The sequence below is a fragment of the Mesoplodon bidens genome (genome assembly GCF_964165515.1).
Source record: "Mesoplodon bidens genome assembly, chromosome: X".
Taxonomy (NCBI): Eukaryota; Metazoa; Chordata; class Mammalia; order Artiodactyla; family Ziphiidae; genus Mesoplodon; species Mesoplodon bidens.
Window position 1 is genome coordinate 125,282,054 of NC_138163.1, and position 27,550 is coordinate 125,309,603.

The window sequence follows — 27,550 nt, forward strand, 5'->3', positions numbered from 1 at the left end:
GAGGAGATAATGCACTCCTCACTCCTATTTAGTTTTCTTCCTTCATGGGACCACCTGACATATTTAATAGGATCTTCATTTTGCTTTATTCCCCCAATAGCTAAGAGTAATTTGATTCATCAATCCATTCTCTATAATTCAGTTCCCATTAAATCAAACTGATACTTGAATTATCATGAGTAAAATACACACAGTTTAATAGCATAAAAATTTCAAACTGTGAACAAATGTAGGGATACCAAGGGGGAAGGGGGAGTAGGATGAATTGGGAGATTGAGATTGACGTATACACACTACTATATGTAAAATAGATAACTAATGAGAACTTACTGCATAGCTCAGGGAACTCTACTCATTGTTCTGTGGTGACCTAAATGGGAAGGAAATCCCAAACAGAGGGGATATATGTATATGTAAGGTTGATTCACTTTGCTGTAAAGCAGAAACTGACACAGCAGTGTAAAGCAACTGTACTCCAAATAAATAAATAAATAAATTTTTTAAAATTTCAAACTGTGAAACATGTAGGTTGCCTCTGCACCCTTTACCCTTAGAATCCTTCCACAAGGTAGGAAACCCAGTCAATGTATCTCCTACCCAGTTACCTGATATTTCTCCTAGCACTGCCAACCCTCCTAAACTCCCAGCCCTTCCTGAGAATCTGAGGGCCTCAAGGTTCAGATAGAAAAAGAGAACTAAACTGGGATCAGAGAAATTCAGAGTTCACACTAACACTGTACTATTTAAGATACACTATTGGTGTAAAACGTTTTGAAAACACTTGCATGAAAATGTATCAATTTTATCATGGTTTCTATGGGATAATTTGTTCTGATCTCCAAATTCTAAATAACTGAATTTAGAACAAACTTACAGAAGTTGGGAACCACCTAGATTTTGCTGGGTTGATGTAGATCAGAAAATGTGGTCTAAGTTATTGTCTTCCACTCCAAAACAACCAAAAACCAAAAACAAACAAAAAACGCCACCAACCAAACAAAAAACAAAACACTGACTTTCAGATGGAAAAAAAGAGAAGGAACTGAAGGCCAAGACTGTTGAAGAACACCTACAGGCTTCAAATGAATTCGAGACCATTGGCCTAGATACATTTCATACCTGAAATGCTTTAAGACTTTGGAGATGAGATTGCTGAATCTCAGTGGTCTTGGGAAAGCCATAGGGAAAAGAGGATGAGAACAAAGACTGGCCTAGAGCAAATGCAGTCACATTTTTTCAGAAAGGGTAAACCAGTACATTCTTTAAACTCCACACCTGAGAACTTAAAAGTAAGCAATCATTCCATAAATATGTCTTGAGAGTTAACTATATGCCAGGCACTATGACAGTCACCGGGAATCTATCGGTAAAGGAAAGACACAAAACCCCTTATCTCACAGAGTTTATCAAAGGATCACACAATAAGTGTAAAACTGCAAATGTAAGTGCTATGAAAAAGAGATATAAGGCTCTACAAGGGCTCGTGCAGAGGTTTTCCACCTAATTAGGGAGGGTTGGCTTTTCCAGAGAAAGCTTTCAGTGGGCTGAGATCCGTAGGACAATTAGACATAAACTTACAGAAGAGGAGGGATGCACCAGGAGAAAATGACCTCCCAGGTCAGGAGGAAACATGGCCAACACAAGAGGCTCAAAGGTGGCAAGGGTTGGATGGTTAATAACCCAGTACAAGGTGAGGCTGGAAAAACAGCAAGTTGTTTAAGTAGTCTTATCCTTATCATGAGACGGAACCACTGGAGGGTTTTGAACAAGAATGGGAGATGGGTTCAGGGGGTGGTATGACAATCAGATGATTTGCATTTTGAAAAGATCACACAAGCTACAGAGTAGAGAACGGCTCTGTGCCTGGAAGGGGAGCTATCAATTTGGGGGTTTAACAACTAGGAAGCCACTGCAACCACCCAGGTGAAATGATAAGGGCGGGATGGACTAAACTGGTACACATGAAGAGAAATGGAAAGATTTAAGATATATTTGGAGGGGAAGCCAATACAGCTGGGGATGGATCAGAGATGGGAAGTGAGGGAAACAGAAATCAAAGATAACTTCTTGGTTTGGGGCTTGGGCTATGAGTAGATAGAGGTTGCTGCTTCTTGATGTGAGGAAAACTAGAAAAGGAGCAGGTTAAGGGAAGGGAAGAAATTCAGGATTCCATTTTAGGCATGTTAAGCTTGAGTTTACATATCCATAAAAATGAAAAAGGCAAAAACCAAAGGAAAAAGAGAAATTTTAAAATGAGGAAGAGAATCTGCAACTTACATCACAAAAAGAAAAAACCCTAAAACATAAAATGTTCCTATTGCTTGATAAGAGGGGTAAGAAACCCAATTTCTAAAATGGGCAAAGTGATATGAACAAATAGTTCACAGAAGAGGAAACACAAATGGCTCTTAAACATATAAAAGGTTACTCAACTTTACATATAATAAAAACTGAAGATTAAAACTATACTGAGATACAATTTTTCAGATTAGCAAAAACCAAAACTAACGTACCATGTTGATGAGAGCATGAGGGAATTAAGCTTGCTTATATATTGCTGGTAGGAATGTATATAGATAGATAGATAGATAGATAGATAGATAGATAGATAACAACTTTTTAGAGGCCAATTTGTTATCTTTCAAAACTAAAAACAAACATATTCTAATGACACAGCCATTACATTCCTAGGAATTTATCCTCAGAAAACACTCACTCACACACACACACACACACACACACACACACACACACGATAAGCATATGCTATTCACTGCAGCATTGTGTGTAAAAGCAAAAGAATGGAAACAACCTAAATATCAAGAGGGGCCTGATTAAATGAATTATGGTACATCCATTCAGTTATTTTAAGTTAGAAATGGAAGTGAAATACTCTAATATAGCATTTCACAAATTTGAATTTTCTCAATGATTTATTTTCCAATAAATCAAAACTAAACTTAAGATTGTATTCTAACTAAATACCACTTATATCTGTTTTGTACACTGATTCTATATATGATATATTTGAAAAAGGAGGTTTATTGCTATTTTTTGGAAGTTTGAAAAATCTACTAATTGAAAAAGATAAAAGTACACGGTAGAGGGACTTCCCTGGTGGCACAGTGGTTAAGAATCTGCCTGCCAATGCAGGGGACACGGGTTCGAGCCCTGGTCTGGGAAGATCGCACATGCCGTGGAGCAACTAGGCCCGTGCGCCACAACTACTGAGACTGTGCTCTAGAGGCTGCGAACCACAACTACTGAGCCAGCGTGCCACAACTACTGAAGCCCGCACGCCTAGAGCCCGTGCTCTGCAACGAGAAGCCATTGCAAGAAGCCTGCTCGCCACAACAAAGAGTAGTCCCCGCTCACCACAACTAGAGAAAGCCCGCACGCAGCAATGAAGACACAACGCAGCCAAAAATAAATAAATAAATTAATTTTTAAAAAACTTACATGGTAGAGTTTATTGGTCCTGAAGACATCAAGTGATTTCAAACACTGTCAAATAATCTGGAAAATTCACAAAGGCTGCTTCCAGGCTAAACAATGTTAATGCTGTCACAAACTGATGTTACCAAGTCTCTGGATTCGTGGTAGACTGAAAATTACATCAGAAAGACTCTAAATCCTGGGTTTCTCTCACCAAGGCAAAGTATCAGCTTTATGGTTGACCTTGACAACTTTCATTTCCTCAGTTAAAAAATAAGGATCCTCTGTTAGAAGTCCCACAGCTTCATTTCTAAACACTCAGAACCTCTCAAACTGAAAATGAATGTCAAAATTCTCAATTAATAAATGTCAGTTAATAAAGGACCAGTATAGGGCTTCCCTGGTGGCGCAGTGGTTGAGAGTCCGCCTGCCGATGCAGGGGACACGGGTTCGTGCCCCGGTCCGGGAAGATCCCACATGCTGCGGAGCGGCAAGGCCCATGAGCCATGGCCGCTGAGCCTGCGCGTCCGGAGCCTGTGCTCCGCAACGGGAGAGGCCACAACAGTGAGAGGCCCGCATACCACAAAAAAATAAATAAATAAAAAATAAAGGACCAGTATAAAATATATATAGCCTACCTTCTCTCTTTTCATTTCAGTTCCAAATCACCTACCAAGGTTAAGTTTCAAGAGAAATTGAGTAAAATCATTTTAGAACAAGGGAAGGAATGGAGTGATTACCTTTCAGCCTATTTCAGAAAAACTACAAAACCAGAATAAGTGAAATACTGCTGGCCAAACATCTGGTGATTAAGCTATTCCTGGGAGGGTCACTTATTTCAAAGAGAAAGAACAAATAGTAACTAGACAGCAGCAACTTTGCAAGGCATGAAAAAGAAGTCTGGGATATTTTCCAAATGGGTTGGGAGGAAGTTATTTTTATTTACAGAGATATTTGTGTCCTATTTAAAATGCAGAAGGAACTCAAAAAAAAAAAAAAAATCAAGCTAAAGATCTTGTACTTCCCCAGCTGTATGTCCTGCTAACTTTAGAAGGATAAGTAACACTACTTTGACCAAACAAAGAACAGTCAAAATTACAAGCAATTTTATCAAGGCCATTAATTGATGAAAGCATTCAATTAAGTTCAAGAGATTTGAACACATAACTAATAAATAATAAAAATTTAATATGTTAAAAGAAAAGAAAGATAGGTTCTTTCCCTCAGGGAAATTACAGTTAAAATTGAAACAAAACAAAAGAAGATACGGTTAAGAGGACTTTTAAGCTACAGCTCTCTCCCACATACTAACTTAATATTAAGCTGAGCAGTCTCTTGAAGCTTTGGTTTGTTTCCATTTGTAAACTGAGGTTAAGTCACCCTGACACCAAATATGTGGCATCTTTTCCAACATCGAATCTCTAACACCTGGGCATCCTACAATCTAACTACCCAGAGTTTAACATCAGACTCCACAGGTTTAAGGGCTCAGTCCCACAGACTTCCCTCACTTTAGATGCCAGTCCCAAGTCCCAGGTCCCCAGGGCAACTGCACTTCTGTCTGACTTGGCTAAAAAATTTGGGGGTTCCCACAAACCCTTCCTCAGGTTTGATAATTCCCTAGAATGACTCACAGAACTCAAGAAAATGCTTTACTTACCATTACTGGTTTATTATAAAGGATACAACTCAGGAACAGCCAAATCGAAGAGATGCAAAGGGCAAGTTACAGGGGGTGGAGGGAAGAGGAGCAAAGCTTCCATGACCTCCCAGGGTATATCACCTTCCCAGCACCTCCCAGCACTGCAATGTGTTCACCAACTCAGAAGCTCCCCAAAGCCTGTTGTTTAGGGGTTTTCATGGAGGTTTTAGTACATAGGCATGACTGATTGAATCAATGGCCACTGGTAACTGAACTCAATCTCTGGCCCCCTCTTCTCTCCAGAGGTAGGGGATAGGACAAGGGGGCTGAAAGTTCTAACCTTCTAATCATGGCTAGTCCTTCTGGTGACCAGGCCCCATTCTGGTGTCATCTAGGGGCCTCTGCCAGAAGTCATCCATTAGCATACAAAAGACACTCATCACTCAGGAGATTCAGGTGACATCTTGAGACAAGAACAGAATATGAGACAGACAAAAGGGTAAAGGCATTCGAGGAAAAGTTCTTGCTAAAATAGGCCCCCCCAAAAAAAAACACCCAAAAACAAGGAGTGTTTGTAGAACCCAAGTCATTCAGCTTCTCTGAAAACTAGGGCACAGGTCCAGGAATGACAGGAACGAGGCAGGGACTAAATCATTAAAGGCCTTGTATGCCATGCAACAGGTATGTTTCCCTATATTTTAAGAAAGGATTCAACTGGTGCACAAGACATTTGAAGGCTACTGCCATAGACAACAGTAAATAAAGAGCAGCTTTTTAGATGAGTACCTATCAGTATTATGTTTCAGAAAAATCACCATGGAGGCAGGAACAGGGTTAGGGCAGAGACACTAATCAGAAAGCTACTGATTGATGGAGGCCAGGCAGAAAATGATGAAAATCTCAACTAAAGCAGCAGTGAGGAGAGAAAGGTGGATAGATTTGAGATTTTTAGGAGGTGTACTCAAAAGACACAGTGCCAATTTAAAAATAGTTGATGAATGAGAAATGGAGAAGTCTAGATGATTATAAAATTTCTGCTTTGACTACTGGGCATAACTGAAGCTGGGAATATAGAGGAGCATATGGAAAACAATATTATGTGATTGACAATTATGGGGTCATTTAATTGTCATTTATTATGGGAAGTTTTATACTGCAAAATGCAGAGATATCATGGATAGCTGAATGAATACAAAGCTGAACTTCAGGTCAACAGTAAGGAATATAAGTCATACAAATTGAGAATATAAGAATCTCAAGATTTAACTTAATTTCCAACTTAAGGCAGCTTCATCAAGAATATAACCTGCTCTATGGGTATTCTCAGGCTCCATTATGAAGTCACTTCTCAGATGAATACATTATAATCACATCCTTTTAGAATCCTTAGAAAAGATGCTTTGGAAAGAGGTGAGTTCATGTAATCATGGCATTTCATCTACCCAAAGCCAAAAACTTTGGAATCATTCAGACCAAAGATTCTCAAACTATTTAGAATAATAGTCTAGTTTTTTTTTAATCCCATGTAAATTATATTGTAAAATACAGTAAAAATGTTAAATTGCTATAAAAGTTTCTAAACTCTTACATTCAGTTTTAAAATATTTTTATACAAAAATACTTAATAAGTTTAAGACTCAATATTTTAAGTGTTAAAAGCGCCCTGACAGGGACTTCCCTGGTGGTCCAGTGGTTAAGACTCCTTGCTCCCAATGCAGAGGGCCCGGGTTATATCCCTCATCGGGGAACTAAGATCCCGCATGCCGGAGGTACAGCCAAAAAATAAATAAATAAATAATGAATTTAAAAGAAAAAAAAGAAAGAAAGAAACTTTATTTTAAAACAAAAATGCCCTGACAATTCATAGTCCAGACAGGGATCCACTGACTCCTACAGAAAGAAACAAATTTTAAAACACATAACCATTATTTATAGGAAAAGACCATGACTTATTCTTTTTAGACTAAAGTTGTTATATCATTTTACTATCAAAAATTGTTCATTTCCTACTGCCTACCAAAATTCCAAATTTCTAAGGCAATGATGTCAAGGAAAATGGCTAAAGACATCTCTTTCACTCATTCATTCATTTGCTCACTCACTTATTCATTCAACAAATACCTACTGAACACCTATTAAGTAGGTTAGGGATCATCTCATCTGACCTTACTTTACAGAGGGGAAAATTTAGGCTCACAGCAGTCATGTTACTTAATCTGAAATTAACTATAACCTTTGGCAATTGCTTTCCTGTGAATTCAACTATAGTTTTTGACAATCACTCACTCTTCCACTGTAAGAATCCTTGGCTCCAAAGCAACTACACCTACTAATCAACACCTAGAACATGCCTTTTCACTTTCCCATTTCTATGCCTTTGTTCCAACCATTTCCCCACCCCTGCCCCCAGTCTTTGCCAACTGAAATATTAGCCATCATTTTTTTAAAAATCAAGTAAATTATAACTTCCTCTCTGTTCAGCCTAGCTAGAAGTTATTCTCTATAAACTCTGCATTCTTTTTTAGTTAAGATTAACAGATTCCCATGATAAAAATTCAAAAAGCCAGTCTATAAATTCTTACATACAGCACTTACATGACATTCATTACATACTTAATTAAACATTTATTGTTTGCATACATATCTATTTCCCTTAGATAAAACATAATTTCCTGGAAACGAGATACCATATCTCCACTATATCCTGTATCAGCATTTCAACTCTATTCTGCCTATCAACTGAGAGAGAATAATGACCCACATTTCTAAAAGAAAGATACAGGGATAAACCACTCTAACAATTCTTAAATAATTAAGAATTGACTATGCCTATTTATAACAGTAACTGACAGAGAATGAACTTGTAAACAATATTACTGTCAATTACTATCTGTATGTGGATTAGCCACAGTACATTGTGCTTCACAGTTCCACAGTACTAACTTAATTACTTGTGTTTTTAATTCCATACATATGATACCTAAAGCCCTCTGAAATACAAACTACCATCTTCTTCTTCAAGGAATCAGAGAATCTTAAAGCTAGAATAAACCATACCCATTCATTATAGGAATGAGGAAACAAAGCTTATATCAAACTCTCCTAACCAGCTTCTGAGGAGGAGCTCTGCTCTAGCCTGACTGGAGGGCCCTCTCCCCATTCACAACAGAGTAGGTGGGAAAACTAGACAACTTCCTGGTTACCATGGTGCCTGCTCTTCAGTGTGGCATCATCATTTTCCTTGAAATAACTCCCACTTTACTTAATCATAGACACAGGATTCAATATTTCAAAGAAACCCATGCACATCCTGAATTTAAATATTGTTTATTGGGACCTCCCTGGTGGTGCAGTGGTTAAGAATCTGCCTGCCAATGCAGGGGACACGGGTTCGATCCCTGGTCCGGGAAGATCCCACATGCCTGGAGCAACTAAGCCCGTGCGCCGCAGCTACTGAGCCTGCACGCCTAGAGCCTGTGAGCCACAACAAGAGAAGCCACTGCAGTGAGAAGCCTGTGCACCGCAATGAAGAGTAGCCCCTGCTCCCCGCAACTACAGAAAGCTTGCGCACAGCAACAAAGACCCAACGCAGCCATAGATAAATAAATAAATAAATATTTTTAAAAATTGTCTATTATCTATTTTGAATAATGCAAACATATGCAAGACTGTTAATATAAGCTAACATATCCTAATAATTTTTAAAATCAAAAGTGAATTTTCTTTTAGTTTCTACACTTTAATATGTCCTTCTTAGAAGATGAAATAACATTATTTCAATAATCCAAGACTAATTAAGATGATGAACAATCAGGCCGAGTGTACTGCTTGTTGGCACAAACCCTTCCTCTACCTGGACCTTTCTGTCTATTCTTCTGAGAATACTAACACATCTGGGTGTCAACCTTTATTAATTATGTGACCATGAGCAAGTTATTTAACCTCTTTAAGTCTCTTTTCTCATTCACTAAGAGGGACTAATACTACCTACTTATAAGTGAGGATTCCAGGTTATGTAAGTAGAGCCTCTGATGCACAGTAGCCATGTAATAAAAAAACAACTATTATTAGTAATTAAATAATAAGATTAATTTAACACAATAGATGACAGAAATAAGAAGGCTAATATCTCAAGAAAGTGGGATTTATCATCTCAGTTATGAGCCTGTGCTTAAAGAAATTCCCCAAATGAGACAAGTAATTTATGTCAAGACCCATAAGGAATAATAGATTCATGAAATGTCATTAGCATTTTAAGAGCAATATTTTTATTAAAGTAAATAAAACATTTTTAAAGCAAGCAATATTTTAGTCTTGCCAGTTCTGATGACAATTAAATTACCTGCAAAGCACTGTTATTTTATTAAGTTGAAACAATATCATTGGAAAATTTTCTACTCAGCCTAAACAATTTAGAACTATGCTAAATCTAGAACCACTTCTAAAATTTCATTGCACTATCAACATTACTGATAATTTACAGAGTCTTGTAAGCAAAGAAACCTTCAACTTACTTTATAAAATAAATCATCTTCTGTTGTACCAAGACAAAAAACAAGAACTGACAAATCAAAGAGCCATCTATAAGCAGAATTGCTGAGGTATATTTGTAAAGCATTTATTTGATGTGGAGGAAAGCAAATGCACTTCAATTACCTTTAGCCCTATAAGATTTCATGAAAGAAACCACAGAAACAAGACACACACAAAGTACAGTCAGAGGACTACAAATGGGAAGTATACTTCCTGAGCTATGGAACATAAAATGAGGCTTCATTTTCAGATAAAATACAGAGAGAAGAGGTGAGTTACTGAGTCTAAACTCCAAAGAAAAGTGTTATCAATTAATTACTATCAAAGAATAAAGAAAACATGATGGAGGCAAGTGAAGATTATTATTTAGAACTAGGGGAAGGGATAAACTGGAAGACAGGGATTGACACATACACACTACTCTATATAAAATAGATAACTAATAACGACCTACTGTATAGCACAGGGAAGTCTACTCAATACCCTGTAATGGCCTATATGGGAAAAGAATCTAAGAGTGGGTATGTGTATATGTATGACTGATTCACTTTGCTGTAGAGCAGAAACTAACACAACAATTGTAAATCAACTATACTGCAATAAAAATTAATTAATTTTTTTTTTTTTTTTTTTTTGCGGTATGCGGGCCTCTCACTGTTGTGGCCTCTCCCCTTGCAGAGCACAGGCTCCGGATGCGCAGGCTCAGCGGCCATGGCTCACGGGCCTAGCCGCTCTGCGGCATGTGGGATCTTCCCAGACCGGGGCACGAACCCGTGTCCCCTGCATCGGCAGGCGGACTCTCAACCACTGCGCCACCAGGGAAGCCCTTAAAAATTAATTTTAAAAAATATTCTAAGACTATGTCTGAGAGGTACATCTAACTCTCCAGAATACTTCAGTCATTATCAGTGAATGTTCTTAAAAGAAATTAGAAGAGATTCTCTAACTCTAGAGAAGAAAAAAAGGAAAATTAAATGGGAAATAGACAAATGAACCCCCACCCCATTATGGACTGTAGGAAGGAGATAAATGAAAATGATTTTCAGCACTTTCTATCTTGCATCATGTCCTTACTCCCCTACCCTGTCAGATCATCCATTAAAAAAAAAAATCAACTAGAAAGTGTTACACATGCACTGCAGAGACAGAAAGCAGACCTGGAGCACAAAGGATATAGTGGGAGTCTGAGAACAGCAGACCACTTAATTTTGCTGGCTGAATGTATCAACCTAGCTGACAAATTTTTGAGGCTCTGTATTTCAAAGAGCCTAGACATTCTCAAATTAAAATCTATTGCAAAAGGTCATCTCCTTTTATTCACCATTACTAGAATGGGGCATGAACATTTCAGAAAGTCAGAAGAAAGTCTTATGGCATGCTCGGTTATTTTTAATCCCAAATCCACCAGAGTATGTAGTTATTCATATTTAAATTTTGAAATAAATAAATAAGGAACTTCCCTGGTGGTCCAGTGGTTAAGAATCCACCTTCCAATGCAGGGGACGCGGGTTCGATCCCTGGTCAGGGAGCTAAGATCCCACATGCCATGGGGCAACTAAGCCCACGCGCCTCAACTAGAGAGACCGCAAGTAGCAACTCCAGAGCCCACATGCTCTGGAGCCTGCGTGCCACAACAAAGAGCAGACGCGCCGCCACAACGAAAGATCCCGCATGCCGCAACTAAGACCCGATGCAGCCAAAAATAAATAAATAAATAAATATTTTTTAAAAATAAATTTTGTACCTGTTTTCCTCTCCAAAATTTGAATATTTTCTGACCTGTAATTCACTTATTGGGATTGTAAAACTTTAATAACAAAGACAAAAATCAGTAAATAAGGTACAGAGAAATTATAATAAAATACATTAGGAAAAGGCCACAGTGTTAATAAGAAAAAGAAGAAAAGTTATTCAAAGTACAGCATTTTAAATCCTCAAGTGATAATAGCATATAAACAGTTCCTCAGTAAATACCATAAGGAAATGGAAATCTTGAGGATCAAAGTATTATAACATCCTCATCATCTACTGATGAGATGAATCTGAAAGAGCAGCTCAAAATGGGAAGCACAATGCACTGGATCATTCTATTGTGAACTTGGTCCACCTGGGAACTGTGTTTCCCATAATTTCCTTCCCTGTATAGTACACCAAGTTAGAGATGGCTAAACTCTTAGAAGGTCCTTATGATAAGACATGGTGAGAATAAATGCAGAGGTGCCTGGGGCAGGTTTCAGCTTGTCCTCAACTCTCCTCTTATCCCCTCTGTGTCCAGCTCTTCTTCACCTGATCAACAGTGGCCTAAGACCCAACAACAGATGCCTGACTCTGGGCTTTGTACCCACAGAAGCAATAGCTACACAGAGGCAACAGCCTTCCACAGACCTCCCCAGGATCATCCTCTTTGCATTCTCACTTTGATGTCTGTATACACTTGCTTCCTAAAATTTTCCCAGTAAGTTCTGACTTATACGCCTGTACCAGTAATTCAGGAGGCTCTATTAGTGACTATTTTTCTGATCCTTTTGCTTCCTGATTTTCACATTCCCAGCAACTCCTACAATCCGTATACAGTCTGAGTACTATAATAAATCCCTTATTCAATAACACTCACAGTGGTTCAATTTCTCATACTGAATCCTGAGCAATATACTCAAAATTCAGCAATTAATTTGTAATCCAGCAGTACTGACAGAATGGATTGAATGACTGAAAGCCATTTCCCTGTTAATACTAAGCTGAATTTTTCCTGAGATAACCAGGTACACTTCATCCATTTACTTCTATAAGTGGGAAATGTTCTCTGCTTTCTATCAAGTGATTCCTAAAAAAGACTGCTCAATTACTTTCATCTTTATTTTCCTACATATAGCACATAAAAATACAAATTAAATAATCCAAATTATAGTATTTGTTTATTCCAAGTTGTTTTAATAAGTGTTAACGTTTCAGTTTATTTAAGTGTTGTTTTAATCAATTTGTCATCTAGGGACTTGCTAAGAGAAGAGACAAATGGACTAAAAATTAATTATTTTTAAGAAGTCTTCTGTGAATTGGGCCCATGAATTCTAATTATAAAATTATAAAAATACAAAACTTATCAAGTAGTCACTAGAAACATCTTCCCCCAAAAAAGAAACAAATATATACTAAGCACTCAAGGCCTGAACTAGATACTAGTAAGTCTGATTCAACAATATATATATATATATTTTTTTTTAAAGTCACGTTTTCTAAAGATTCCCCAAGCTCTGTTTGGAGCTTAACCTTAACAGCCTAACATACATTTTTATAAAGCTTTTATAAATTATCAACTATTTCTTTCATGATTATGACATTAAGATATCATATAGTTAGCCTACCACATTCAAGGGCGTAAAAACAACTCACAATTGAGAAGACATACTGCCATAAGTAAGAACTATAATTAAATACCAGATTCAGGTACCGATCTCTAAAGTGCTCCCTGTGACTGAGAAAAATTACTATATATGAAAACCCAGCTTTATAAGTAGCTAAAATATGCATGGAGTGGAGAGGGAAAGATCAGGAAATATTATTCATGCTAATAAACGAACCTTTGTTTTACAAAAGGAGTCACCTCATAATTTATTTGAAAGGAAGATCCTTAAGGAGTGTTTAAAATTATTCCATTTAGAAAAACTCTGAGAAACAGACTATTTCACAAGATAGTGTTATTCTATAAAACACATTAAAAACTGTAAAAGCTAGCATTTGTGTTTACTTAAGGCCCACCGTTGGGCTTCTACACACAAAATGGTATAGAATTTATATTTTGGGTGGAAAGGATTTCTTTAGCCCCCTGTATAAACTTCCAACTCAAGAAAGACACGTACAACTAATAAAATGACTCAGTAAACCACCACTGGGAAAAGAAATAAATAGCATTTTACTCTATGTGGCTTTCTACAGAATCCTAAGACATTTAGATAAATTTTACTCACAGTGTCAATACATTTTGGAAAGAATACAGAGCATTCTGAATTACTAAGGTCACAATTTTTTTTAACTTAAGTCAGTCTCACACCCCATCCATTTGCTGTTTATAATTACAGCTATTTTTTTAAGATAGAAAACTGCAGACTGAATTCAAATATATCATGCTCCAAAATTAGAACAAGATTTACCTCTAAACTTGATCTTTTAAAAATTGTAATCTAGAGGAATAATAAAATTATTTCACCTGCTAGATTGGTTAAAGACACTAATATTTTTAATGAGCACATTTGAATCATCACTTGCAATAGTTTCTAAAAGTTTTCTAAAGTCTAATGACAATTTGCACACATACCACATTAACTGAACACCCATCAAGCGTAGTGTTGTGAAAGGGGGGGTGGTGGTGGTGAGGATTTCATTCCACGACAGTAATTACAGCTGCAGCTTCTGTTTGCCCATTCCCATAATTCCCAAAATAGTCAATAGAGTCCTTGCTGGTCATAATTGCCTCTTGCTGGTCCATCACTACAGCTCCATTTTGCTACCATTGAAATTCCACAACCAGGATAGCACAGACTCCCCCGTGGAGAGGAGCCTGCAGAGGTTGTCTGTTTGAAGCTGCAATCACTTTTTCCTGAGACTCCTCAGCATCTGTTGACTACCTCACTGACAGTAGCCCACAGACTCCTCCAGATCAGAGAGGCGTGCATGACACTGCCAGAGGACAAGCTGCAACAAGACTCTGATCCCTCAGCTGCAACCCACCAAGTTACTAGTCAACTTGGAATTTTCCTCCATGAAACACTATCTGACACTTCCCCACACTGACACTCATATGCCACTTCTCTCCCCACGCAGTTCCAAGAGTTCTTCCTGCAATTCGTCTCTATTGGCACCACATGGCATTACCTTGGCAAGCCAATGCCCTCTGCAAAGTGGAGAGCTCCCTGGGCTACCTCGGGTGGGTGGCTTCTAGGAATGATGCTTAAGACAGCACATGAGAGGTATGCTGTGGCTTCACTAGTGACTCCACTACTTTGAGGAATTATTCAAACTACTGATAAGCTTTCATACATAAGTCCTTGGGATACACATTAAGAGTTCTCAACACTAAAACTAAATTTTAAAGGTTTAAAATAAAGATTTTTTTTTTCTTCTCTCTCCCTGCGGTACACGGGCCTCTCACTGCCGTGGCTTCTCCCGCCGTGGAGCACAGGCTCCGGACGCGCAGGCTCAGCAGCCATAGCTCACGGGCCCAGCCGCTCTGCGGCACGTGGGACACCCCCGGACTGGGGCATGAACCCGTGCTCCCTGCATCGGCAGGCGGACTCTCAACAACTGCGCCACCAGGGAAGCCCTAAAATAAAGATTTTTATAAGATCTGTTTATATAGCCTTTAGGAACATTAATGATGTCTCAAAAGATACTAGTAACTTTCTCTGGGCTTCATGGCTGTTGCAGTATCCAGAGATTTGGGTTTAAATTCAAAGGCAATTCAAAAATAAGAATGGAACACAGTTTGAATTTCTTATTTAAGAAAAATTTCTGCTTCCAATAATGCTGCCTGCGTAATTCAGGCAAACCGTTCCACTGCAAACAAACAGAAAGCTGGACAAAAATATGACAACTGGGAATGAAGGGAAAAAACTATTATTCAGACTGTACATATAGAAAATCCAAAATAAGCTATAAACTTTCAGAAAAAAATCAGTTTATCAAAGTTGAGGGATATAAAAGATAATATCTAGAAATCAACTGTATTTCTATATACCAGCAATAAAGTTAGAAAATGAATTTTTAATACCATTTATAATACCATCAAAAAATATCAAATTCCTATCAAAACAGAAAGAAAAGTGGTAAACCTCTATATAGAAAGCTAAAGAAAACAGTATTTTTAAAAATTAAAGGACACCTAATAAGTGAAGGGATGTTCCATGTTCTTGAGATTTAACATTGTAAAGACGTCAGTTCTATCCAAATTGATCTAGAGATCCAATAGAATCCCAAGCAAACCAAACAAGTTTTTAAATGAAAATTTGTAGGCTGGTTCAAAAATGTATAAAGAAATGCAAATGGCCAAGGAAAACAAGACACCTCCAAGAATAAAAACAAGACTTTCCCTCCAGATATCAGGACTTATGAAGCACAGTCATTAAGACAATGTATAAGACAAAGAGATGAAAGGAAAGAACAGAAAGCACAGAAATATCATACATGAAATGCAGACCAGTGAGGAAAGTTTGATCTTTGCAATAAATGGTGCTAAGACATTTGGATATGCATAAAGGAAAACAAAATTAAAATTGACCTCTAACTCATACCATACGCAACATTAATTTCAGATGGATTATAGATCTCAATGTAGAAGTCAAAACTATAGGGCTTCCCTGGTGGCGCAGTGGTTGAGAGTCCGCCTGCTGATGCAGGGGACACGGGTTCGTGCCCCAGTCCGGGAAGATCCCACATGCCGCGGAGCGGTTAGGCCCGTGAGCCATGGCCGCTGAGCCTGCGCATCCGGAGCCTGTGCTCCGCAACAGTGAGAGGCCCGCGTACCGCAAAAAAAAAAAAAAAAAAAAAAAAAAGAAAGTCAAAACAATAAAGCTCCTAAAAGATAATGTAGGAGAATATCTCTTTGTGCATACAACAAGCACCAACCAATAAGGACAGATAAACTAGACACAGAATAAAACAGATGTTACACACACACATTTTTTTAAATGGTCAAGGCATGGTGATAATAAAAAGCAGACCAACTTTTAGTCAGTAGTTACATTGATTTTAAATTCTCTATAGAAAATGCACCGTGGATTGTCTGAGCCTGGGGCAGAACACACCCATTTCTCCCAGCCCTTGATACACTACTAACTTTGGGGGGGGGGGCAGGGGGCGGGGCGGCAGCAGCAGTGTTTACGTGTTCACCTGGGTCAAGTTACATAAGTGTTGGCTTTGTGACAATTCACTGATGTCTTGTATACCTTAAGTGCTTATCATGCTTCACTATAAAATAGTTTAAAAAGTCAATGGACTGTAAATGGCAAAATTTCTTTTTTATGGCTGAGTAATATTCCTCTGTGTGTGTGTGTGTGTGTGTGTGTGTGTGTGTATCACATCTTTATCCATTCATCTGTTAATGGACACTTAGGTTGCTTCCATCTTGGCTACTGTAAATAATGCTGTTATGAACACTGAGGTACATGTATCTTTTCGAATTAGTGTTTTCATTTTCTTTGGACATATACCCAGGAGTGGAATTGCTGGATCATATGGTAGTTCTATTTTTAGGTTTTTTGTTATTTTTGTTTTAGTTTTTTTGTTATTTGTGGTCTTTTTGATGATAGCCATTCTGACAGGTGTGAGGTGATATCTCATTGTGGTTTCGATTTGCATTTCTCTGATGATTAGCGATGATAAGCATCTTTTCATGTGCTTGTTAACCATCTCTATGTCTTCTTTGGAAAAATGTCTATTCAGGTCTTCTGCCCATTTTTTAATCAGAGTGCTTGGGTTTTCTTTGATATTGAGTTATATGAGCTGTTTATATATTGTTGATATTAATCTCTTATTGGTAATACCATTTGCAAATATTTTCTCCCATTCAGTAGGCTGTCTTTTTGTTTTGTGGATGGAGATTTTACCATTTGCAACAACGCAGATGGACCTGGAGAGTATTATGCTTACTGAAATAAGTCAGAGCAAGACAAATACTGTATGTTATCACTTATATGTGGAATCTAAAAAAAAATAATAAAACAAACTAGTGAGTATAACAAAAAAGAAACAGCCTCACAGATATAGAGAACAAATTAGAAGTTACCAGTAGGAAGAAGGTAGGGGAAGGGGCAAGATAGGGGTAGGGAATTAAGAGGTAAGAACAACTATGTTTAAAATAAGCAACAAGGATATATTGTACAGCACAGGGAATAGAGCCAATATTCTATAATAATTCTAAATGTATATAACCTATAAAATTTTTGAATCACTGTATGTTGTACACCTTAAACTAATATAATATTGTAAATCAATTATACCTCAATTTTTTTAATTAAAAAAATTTAAAAGAAGAAAGTCAATGAATATGTACACCTCTTAATATACAAAATAGTAATAAAAAGAGACAAAAGTTGAATACTCTTAATATGTTAGTGTGGTATTGTGACAAGAAAAAGAAATACATACTTGGTCTTTGTTCCACAGTTTCTGGCACAGCACTCCTAAAACTCTTGGAATTGCCTAAGGGATGAAAGCAACAAAGGTGTCTCTTGTTATGGTAATGAGGTGACTTAGAAAGCCCCTAGGTAACCTAAGGGTGGGGGTGGCTTGCCAGTGGAGCCAACCACATGATCAGAGGGTTGTAACTTTCAGTCCTGCTGCCACCCTACCTCTGGGGAGGGGAGAGGGGCTGGAGAATGAGTTCAATCATCAACGGCCAATGATCTAATCAATCAAGACTACGTAATGAAGACCCCATAAAAACCCAAAGGGACAGGGTTTGGAGAGCTTCCGGGTTGGTGAACATGTGGCGATTTGGTCAGAGTGGCAGTCTCAGAGAGGGCATGGAAGCTCCACGTCCTCTCGCTTCCCCCATACCTTGCCCTATGCATCTCTTCCACTTGGCAGGTTCCTGAATTATATCCTTTTATAATAAACTGCTAATATAAAGAGTAAAATGTTTCTCTGATTTCTGTGAGCCACTCTAGGAAGTTAATCTAACACAAGGAGGGGGTCATTAGAACCTCCAATCTGCAGCCAGCTAGACAGAAGCCCAGGTGACCACCTGGACATGTGATTGGCATCTGAAAAGGGGGGCAGTCCTTTAGGACTGAGCCCTTAACTTGTGGGATCTGATGCTATCTCCAGATAGATAGTGTCAAAATTGAGTTGAATTGTAGGACACCCAGCTGACGATGGAGGATTGCTTGGTGGTATGGGAAACACACACACACACACACACACACACACACACACACAGAGGAATTAGATGCAGAATCCTAGTTGATGATCAGAAGTGGAATTGGTCCCAGAATTGTAGTAGCATCTTACAAATCAGTATAACGTAAACACTCAAAGAGAAAACAGAAAAAGAACAGATATAAACCGGCCTTTCACAAAAGAAATACAGCTGTCTAATAAATCAATGAAACCCTGTTCAATCTCACTAGTCATCAATTAAGTAAAAAAAAAAAGAGAGAGAGAAATCTCTTTTAACCTATCAGGCTGGTAATGATTAAAGTAACTGACAAATATCTAGTGCTCTTTCTTGGGAAAATGTGAACTCACATTCACAGTAGGTAGGAATATAAAGGTTTCTGGAAAGTAATCTGGCAATAGGTATCAACATTTTAAATGTATGAGTACCATTTGATTCAAAAATCCATCCTTCTTCTAGAGATTTATGCTAAGGAGACCATCAGACAAATGGACAAAGATGGATACTGCAGAAGTTGTATACTGCAGTGCTATTCATAATAATCAACAACCAAAAACCACCTAACATTAGTCAATGTAGGATTGATAAAGTAAACGATATCACATCATATAAATGGAAAATCATACCACTACTAAAATTATTTAACTATATTTAGTGATACAGAAAAGCGGACATAATATTTTAAGTAAAAAAAAAAATCATACTATAGAACATGGTATATTCTGTCAATGAAAAAAACCTTTTTCACAAAACTAAGAAATGTGCAAACTGTATTCCACATCTCTGCTTGTCGCTTAAGAAATTCACTGGTAGCTAGCTGCCTATTTAAAAAGAGAATTCTGGAACTTGCTATTGGCCTAATGTATGAGACTATTTTATGTCCAATATTAATTGGTTCTTATAAGACACCAGAATAACCTTGTTATTCTAATAAAAGACACAACGTTTCACCTTTTTCATCTTAAAATATAGTTGGGAAGCGGCCGCCCCTCCTTCTCCTCACAGTGCCACGCCGCCGGAGGCCGAGCCACCTGCAGCCTCAGCCGCGGGCACTATGGCTTCTGGTTACAGGGAATGATGAAGTCATCAACGTTTTTAATGATGTGAAAGTAAGGAAATCTTCTACACAAGAGGAGACCAAAAAAACAAAGAAAACAGTTCTCTTCTGTTTAAGCGATGACAAAAGACAAATAATTGTAGAGGAAGCAAAGCAGATCTTGGGCTCCTGAAAGTGCACCTTTAAAAAGCAAGATGATTTATGCTAGCTCTAAAGATGCCATTAAAAAGAAATTTACAGGTATTAAACATGAGTAGCAAGTAAATGGCTTGGATGATATAAAGGACCGTTCAACACTTAAGAGAAATTGGAAGGCAAGGTAGTAGTTTCACTTGAATGAAAACCCTTATAAAATGGCAGTCAAGTGCCATCTGGATCTTAAGGAAGCTTCCATTTCTCCAGCTCAGTCAATTGGAATAGTATTAGGTTTTGTTTTTTTTCCTTCCTCTTCCCACTGGGTCCTTCCAACACAATGAATGAAGGAAATATCATTCATGCAAGCAGACTATCAAGAGATTGCCATTAGACTGGTTTTTTGTTGTTGTTGTTGTTTGTTTGTTTTTGTTTTTGATTTTTTTTGCGGTATGGGAGCCTCTCACTGTTGTGACCTCTCCCGTTGCGGAGAACAGGCTCCGGACGCACAGGCTCAGCGGCCATGGCTCACGGGCCCAGCCGCTCCGCGGCATGTGGGATCTTCCCGGACCGGGGCACGAACCCGTGTCCCCTGCATCGGCAGGCGGACTCTCAACCACTGCGCCACCAGGGAAGCCCCATTAGACTGTTTAATACTGTTACTTTTATGTAGAACCCAAGGAATGCCTTCCCATCATATTTTAGCCAAAACAACTGGTTATGCCTCCCTTGCAGCAAGCACTACAATGAATGTGATTGTCAACGTGAATAGCTTAGAACACTACAAAGGGTTAAGCTAATTGAATGCCTTGAAAGTATTATCCACTGGTGAGATGGTAAACTATTCAGTATTATTTATAGTTGCACTTGACTGAAGTTCTGTGAGGCTTGAGCATTCGTACACCTCACCTGCCTTGGCAAGCCTATTTTTTGTGACATGGCAGCATGGATATAATACTATGCATTGAAAGCATTTTTTTTAGAGTTTAATCCCCTACCCCAAAAGGAATGCCAATTAAGTTGTGTTAACTATGTCTTCAACTTATCCTAGTACCCCTGTATTCATTCCCATACCTGTGTATCTTCTTTTTTTTATATATAAATTTATTTTATTTATTTATTTTTGGTTGCCTTGGGTCTTCGTTGCTGCATGCGGGCTTTCTCTACTTGCAGTGAGCGGGGGCTACTCTTTCTTGCGGTGCACGGGCTTCTCATTGCAGTGGCTTCTCTTGTTGGCGAGCACGGGCTCTAGGCACGCGGGCTTCAGTAGTTGTGTCACGGGGGCTCAACAGTTGTGGCGCACGGGCTTAGTTGCTCTGTGGCATGTGGGATCTTCCCGGACCAGGGCTCGAACCCGTGTCCCCTGCACTGGCAGGCGGATCCTTAACCACTGCACATCTTCTTAAAAGAAATAGCTGTTATTAATACCTTTTTGTTTTCCATTGAGTGTACACTACTGAATAAGTGTAGGAGTTTTATGTTTACCATGTAAGTCTTCCAACACTAAAGATATTTTGAATATCAGTCATGATGGCAATTTCTGTATAAAAGAGCCTTAAATGGAACATTGTTTTTGAGATCAAACTCCCCACCCTCACAAAAATGGCCACGTTGCAATAAAAATTGTGGCATATTATAAAAAGAAAAAAATATATATAGACACACACACACACAGTTAGTTGGGGTTCTTCTCCCTAGACTAATGTTGGCATACCAGACATCTGAGACTGTTTTGCACCAGATTTCCTCTGTAATAAATGATATGGACAGGACTTTTGATGACCATGTGAAATGAAACTGCAATCAGCTGCTTATATAAAAACCTTTTGTTTCTCAAATATAAAATTCATCAATTTCCAAACACACACTGACCTGGGTACGCTCATGTGTGTAACACTGACAGGTGTTCAAGATCAATTTACCTAAGGAATTCTGTTTTTAGGATTGTATAATTCTATGTATAAAACACTGAATTTAATTAAATAAGCAAATGGATACTCAGATATTTAAATAGAAAAATGTATTGCTTTTCACTGGAAGGTGAGGTTTGAAATGATTTTGCTTTCGCCCTCACCTTCCCTTATGGAGTTTCTTACACTAAGCCTGTATCATTCTGGGGAAGAAGCTATTCTTATTTTTAGAAAAAATTACCTTCTCCCATATCCCACTTCCCATACCATGTGGCATCTCTACCCTCTGCCCACACTGTGTCAGAAGGCACCACCATGCTCTCCCAACACCAGGTTCAAAGCCTCAGCTTATTCTGAGGCAGCTACCTTCGCCCGGACACTTACCCAGGTGGCTGTCAAGGCTTATCCAGCCACATTGCTCCTTGGCAGCGGTTTCCTTTCATTTCCCAAGGCTACTCCTCCCCTAATTTACTTCACCACTTCCAATTATCTTTTAGTTTTAATTCACCGTATAAAAGTCTGGCAGCTCACGCTTCCTAAAGTAAGCCCCCTGAAGGTCCCTTCCTTAACTGAAATGGTTCCCTGGGGGGCCCCTACATACTCCTACTCTAGTATTCAAGGTCTCTATTGTAATCCTGTCTTTTTGTTCTCATCACTGCTTTTCTTAAACCCTACTCTTAAAGCAAAGGGCAACTGACTTTTCTCTGACCAAGCGAGTGTAGACCAGTGGTTCTCAAACTTCAGCACATCACAACCACCTGGAGGGCTTGTTAAAACCCAGATTTCTGGGATCAACTCCCAGAGTTTCCGGTTCAGTAGGTCTGGAGTGGTGCCCAATAATTTGCATTTCTAACAGGTTTCCAGGTGATGCTGATGCTGCTGGTCTGGGACCACATTCTGAGAACCACTTGGTATAGATTATATTGATACTTTCCTGCTCCATGACTCCATCAAGCAATTCCCTTCCCCTGGCATACACAACCACCACAGCTGACATCCTTTCATTGATTTCATACAGCAACCCCTCTACATGAAGTCATATATGAGTGTCTTCCCCTCTCTGCAACCCAAATAGCATGTGATATGCTGTGATACAGAAGCCCCACAGCCCTTTATTTGTAATTCTAGTGACAATATATTTAGTTTTGTATCATTATATGCGTCTCCATATCAATTAGACTAGGATTATGGGAGACTTACTGGCCTTTGGATATGGAGATGCCTAGAATAGAACTTTGCAGGCACCAAGAACTCTGATAAATATCGTGTATTAATGCATATATGTGGAATCTAGAAAAATGGTACAGATGAACTGGTTTGCAAGGCAGAAATAGAGACACAGATGTAGAGAACAAACGTATGCACACCAAGAGGGGGAAAGCAGGCGGAGGGGGGCAGGGGTCGTGCTGGGATGAATTGGGAGATTGGGATTGACATATATACACTAATATGTAGGAAATTGATAACTAATAAAAACAAACAAACAAAAAAGAACTCAGTTTGAAACTTGCTGAATTTAAGTAGTAGCATTTCAAATGGGTCTTATTTTTCACTCTGCTACACACTTCACACTGTAAGCCCTCAAACAGTAGCTAATGATATCAATGACATGCAAAGAACACAAGTTCCCATGGCAAAAGGCAACAGGAACACAGCACTCAACACAGTCAAGTTACAAAGGCAGGAACCAAAAGGAAGAGGAAGGGTGAAGGAGAAAGAAGAAGGAAGAGGAAGGAGGAAGAAGGAAGAAAATCCTGCTATTTGCAACAACTTGGATGAAACTGAAGGGCATTATGCTAAGTGAAATAAACCGAGAAGGACAAACACTGTATGCTATCACTTATATGTGAAACCTTAAAAAAGGAAGGAGGAAGAAGAAAAAAGAAGGCTAAAGCCTGGGAGGAAATCCAGTAGCTGTACTTTCTAGGCCTCTTCCCCTTGGGGGTGAGCAAGCAGCCTATGGAAAAGGACTGTAATAGGTCTGTGTTACAGTAGCACCCAGCACAGAGAAGGGTTTGACATACATAGTCTCGATAGTACCAGACTGTGTCTCTCTCTGCCCCACCAGTATTCTAAGAACAAGGGACTGGAGCTGTAATATTTGTATTTCCAGCACCTACACAGTGCTTACAATGTAATACACCCTCAATATTTGTTTTTTTTAATTGGCATGAGAGTGGAAAGAATGGTGTGGCTATGAATAACACTTTGAGGACAGAAGCAGCAGAACTTGCTAACCAGAATGTGGAATTAAAGGAAGAACTCTAGTACTATGAACAGAAAAAGGAAAGTCTGGAAGAGGGGCTGAGTTTGGGGAAAGAAGTTTAAAAGAAAGATATGTGGCACTTACTACTCACAAAACTATATACTAGATACTTTAAGAGCTGCAAAGGTGCAGATTGCTCTCAGAAGTTACAGTCCAGTAGAGGGAATGTATGTATACAACTATAGTGAAAAAAGAGAGAGAGAGAGAAATGCTGTAAAAGGGACACTGATGAAGTGTTGTGGATGTGTAGAAGAGAGAAAAGCATATTTCCAAAAGCTCAGGGTTAGGGTTAAAACAATAAAGCATTACCTCAAGGACAGAAAGAGGAAGGTGGCCAAAGGCAGAATGTTAAAGAAAACACAGATACTGCAGAGGGAGACTAGAAATGGGAGTAGGAAGACTGGGAGTGTGTGACAGAAGGGAAGACAGTTGGAAGGAGATCCAGACTATCAAATGCCATAAAGTAGTAAATACGTGCCAAAAAGCCCTAATTGTTGTTACCATCCACAGCCCAGTTCAAGTTCTATCTACTCTCAAACCGCTCAGATTCCTCCAGGCTCCAAATAATTTTGCCTCTCCATAAATTCCCATTATGCTATTAGGATACACGTGCACAGACAAGAACCATGTATTATTTTTTAATTGAAGTATAGTTGATTCCCAATGTTGTGTTAGTTTCTGGTGTACAACAAAGTGATTCAGTTATACATATATATAACAGTTTGCATTTGCTAATCCCAAACTCCCAATCCATCCCTCCCCCACGGCAACCACAAGTTTGTTCTCTACGTCTGTGAGTCTGTTTCTGTTTCATAGATAGGTTCATTTGTGTCATATTTTAGATTCCACATATAAGTGATATCATATAGTATTTGTCTTTCTACTTACTTCACTTAGTATGATAATCTCTAGGTCCATCCATGTTGCTGCAAATGGCATTATGTCATTCTTTTTTATGGCTGAGTAGTATTCCATTGTGTGTGTGTGTGTGTGTGTGTGTGTGTGTGTGTGTGTGTATACCACCTCTTTTTTATCCATTCATCTGTTGATGGACATTTGGTTGTTTCCATGTCTTGGCTATTGTAAATAGCACTGCTATGAACATAGGTATGCATGTATCTTTCTGAGTTATAGTTTTGTCCAGATATATGCCCAGAAGTAGGATTGCTGAATCATATGGTAATTCTATTTGTAGTTTTTTAAGGAACCTCCATACTGTTTTCCATAGTGGCTACACCAACTTACATCCCCCCCAACAGTGCAGGAGGGTTCCCTTTTCTCCACATCCTCTCCAGCAAGAACCATGTATTCTTTTTTTCTTTTTTTTTTTTTTTTTTTTCTGTACGCGGGCCTCTCACTGCTGTGGCCTCTCCCGTTGCGGAGCACAGGCTCCGGACACACAGGCTCCGCGGCCATGGCTCTCGCGGGCCCAGCCGCTCCACGGCATGTGGGATCTTCCGGGATAGGGGCACGAACCCGTGTCCCCTGCATCGGCAGGCGGACTCTCAACCACTGCGCCACCAGGGAAGCCCAAGAACCATGTATTCTTAAACTCAGTACCTTTGTGGACATAACACAGTATCTTGGACATATAGAATATAATACACTCAACTGAATATAACTATACTAAAGTATTTTCCAGACTTTATTTATAGATAATGATGGCTTACTTTCTATGGCACATCAATGAAAACCACATCTCAGGGAGATTGGGTTGTATCATCTGTTTAAATGGCCACAACTTCTCTTTTATTCAATTTGTTGGGCACCAACTATGGATCAGACATGCTGTACAGAAGCTCCTTGCAGGAAGAGCTTATAGAAGAGAACAGGTAGGTGAATTAACCACATGTGAGAAATGCAAAAAGGTATATGTGAGGGCTTCCCTGGTGGCGCGGTGGTTGAGAGTCCACCTGCCGATGCAGGGGACACGGGTTCGTGTCCCGGTCCGGGAGGATCCCACATGCCACGGAGCGGCTGGGCCCGTGAGCCATGGCCGCTGAGCCTGCGCGTCCGGAGCCTGTGCTCCGCAACGGGAGAGGCCACAACAGTGAGAGGCCCGCGTACCGCGAAAAAAAAAAAAGTATATGTGAGGTGTTTTACAGGTCCAGAAGAGGTAGAAACTACCTATGTCTGGGAAAAGGGGGAAACTACTTGGGGAAGAGGTTTCACGGCAATCTTATTTGAACAGAGTGATTTTCTCCAAGCACTCTTGAGTAATTCAGTTATCTCTGTTATATTGTAAAAAAAAAAAAAAAAAAAAAAAAAAAAAAAAAAATCATGTTATTGATGGAAAATGGACTTTCTGAAAAGTATGAAAGGTACTACGAAAGTTCATTTGCTCTGTGCACTCAAGCTCTATTGGCCTCCACCATGTCACTTAACAGACCTAACAGTTACCAACTCCTCATTACCTTTGTAAAACAGACCAGCTGATGCCTACAGTACAAAATGTTTCTGGCTAATAACTGTTCAGTTCATCTTCACACTTCTGCTCGCTTAAATTGAGCTGCATGCCTGGCATCCAGAAGTCACTTGCATTTCTTCCCCAAAACTACTGATATTTGTCCACTCCTCTTGTGGTAACCATGATATGGTTTTCAACTAAACAGTACGTAAGCCAATTAAAAGAAGGTTATAGTTCTGTGAAAATTAGGTTGGATGCTATGGCAAGATTCAATAAAAATGATGTCACTTTAAAAGTGTGGCTGTCAAATTAGATCTGAGTTAGATAATATTAAAAGGAGGAAAATATCTGCTAAAATCTATAATCCTGCACTAAATGGTTTCATAAATTGTCTAAATTATTGCCCCACTTTCAAGAAATCAAAACTGGACCTACTGCACAGATAGGACGGATTCCTACAGGAGAGATGACACAGAACTTCAGTCAGCTGATCCATACTCAAAAAAGAGCCTTGGCCCTATATCAAAATACTGGCAAGGAAACATGTTTTATGGCAAAATATTTCTGTTGTATGTGCATTCTTATCACTCAGAACTTTAATAATTTTTAAAATTAACTTTCCAATAATTGACTTCAATCCACCAAATAAGAGGGTTCCAACCAGAAACACCTTGCCAACACTTACTAAAGTCTCTGTACAAAGGCCACCTCTTTCAGAAAACCCCAGGAGTATTAACTGCCTCTTCAAAATAGCCTCAACTGGTGCTAGACTGCTATTGGTTTGAACCTCAAACCACTTTTAAAAACCAAATTCGTTATGGATAATGAAAATTCTATTAACATTTTTTCTTTTGATCTTGATGTTCATAAAGTAAAACTAAATGACCTCAGTAAATTACTGCAGAGATAGATCTTACAAAGATAACATATGAGAGAAATGGTAGTTGTCCAAAAGGATCCGTGAAAATTCAAGGTAAACAATTTAAGGAAAGATAGCATTTCTACCTTGGTGGAGGAGAAATAAGTAAGAAATAAGTCAATGTATTTGAAAACAAAGAGGAAAATATAAATATGAACCAATATTAACAAAAATCCAAGTATCACAAATGCTAGACTGGTTCTGAAAAGGAGAATGGTATTTGCAACTCGATTTTAACATTAATGAAACATCAACTATGTAATCACCCAATGCCACGTTTTGTTATGTATAAAAGAATCATTCAGGGACTTCCCTGGTGGTCCAGTGGTAAAGAATCCGCCTTCCAATGCAGGGGACAT

General features: G+C 38.8%; 1 protein-coding gene and 1 pseudogene across 4 annotated transcripts in view; one reads left to right on the top strand and one right to left on the bottom strand.

The window, feature by feature from the left end:
* Positions 1–27,550, bottom strand: part of CDKL5 (cyclin dependent kinase like 5) — a 187,525-nt gene that overhangs the window by 135,709 nt on the left and 24,266 nt on the right. The window contains exon 2 of one of the 3 annotated variants that reach the window (XM_081222835.1): positions 17,750–17,803. The exons of the other annotated variants lie outside the window; for them this stretch is intronic. The gene's annotated coding sequence lies outside the window, so the exon portion shown is untranslated. The remainder of the gene's footprint in view (positions 1–17,749; positions 17,804–27,550) is intronic. 3 annotated transcript variants of the gene reach the window in all.
* On the top strand, positions 1,591–20,053 carry LOC308609491 (cofilin-2-like; annotated as a pseudogene). Its single transcript has 2 exons — positions 1,591–1,690; positions 19,473–20,053. The product of its transcript is annotated as a cofilin-2-like (transcript).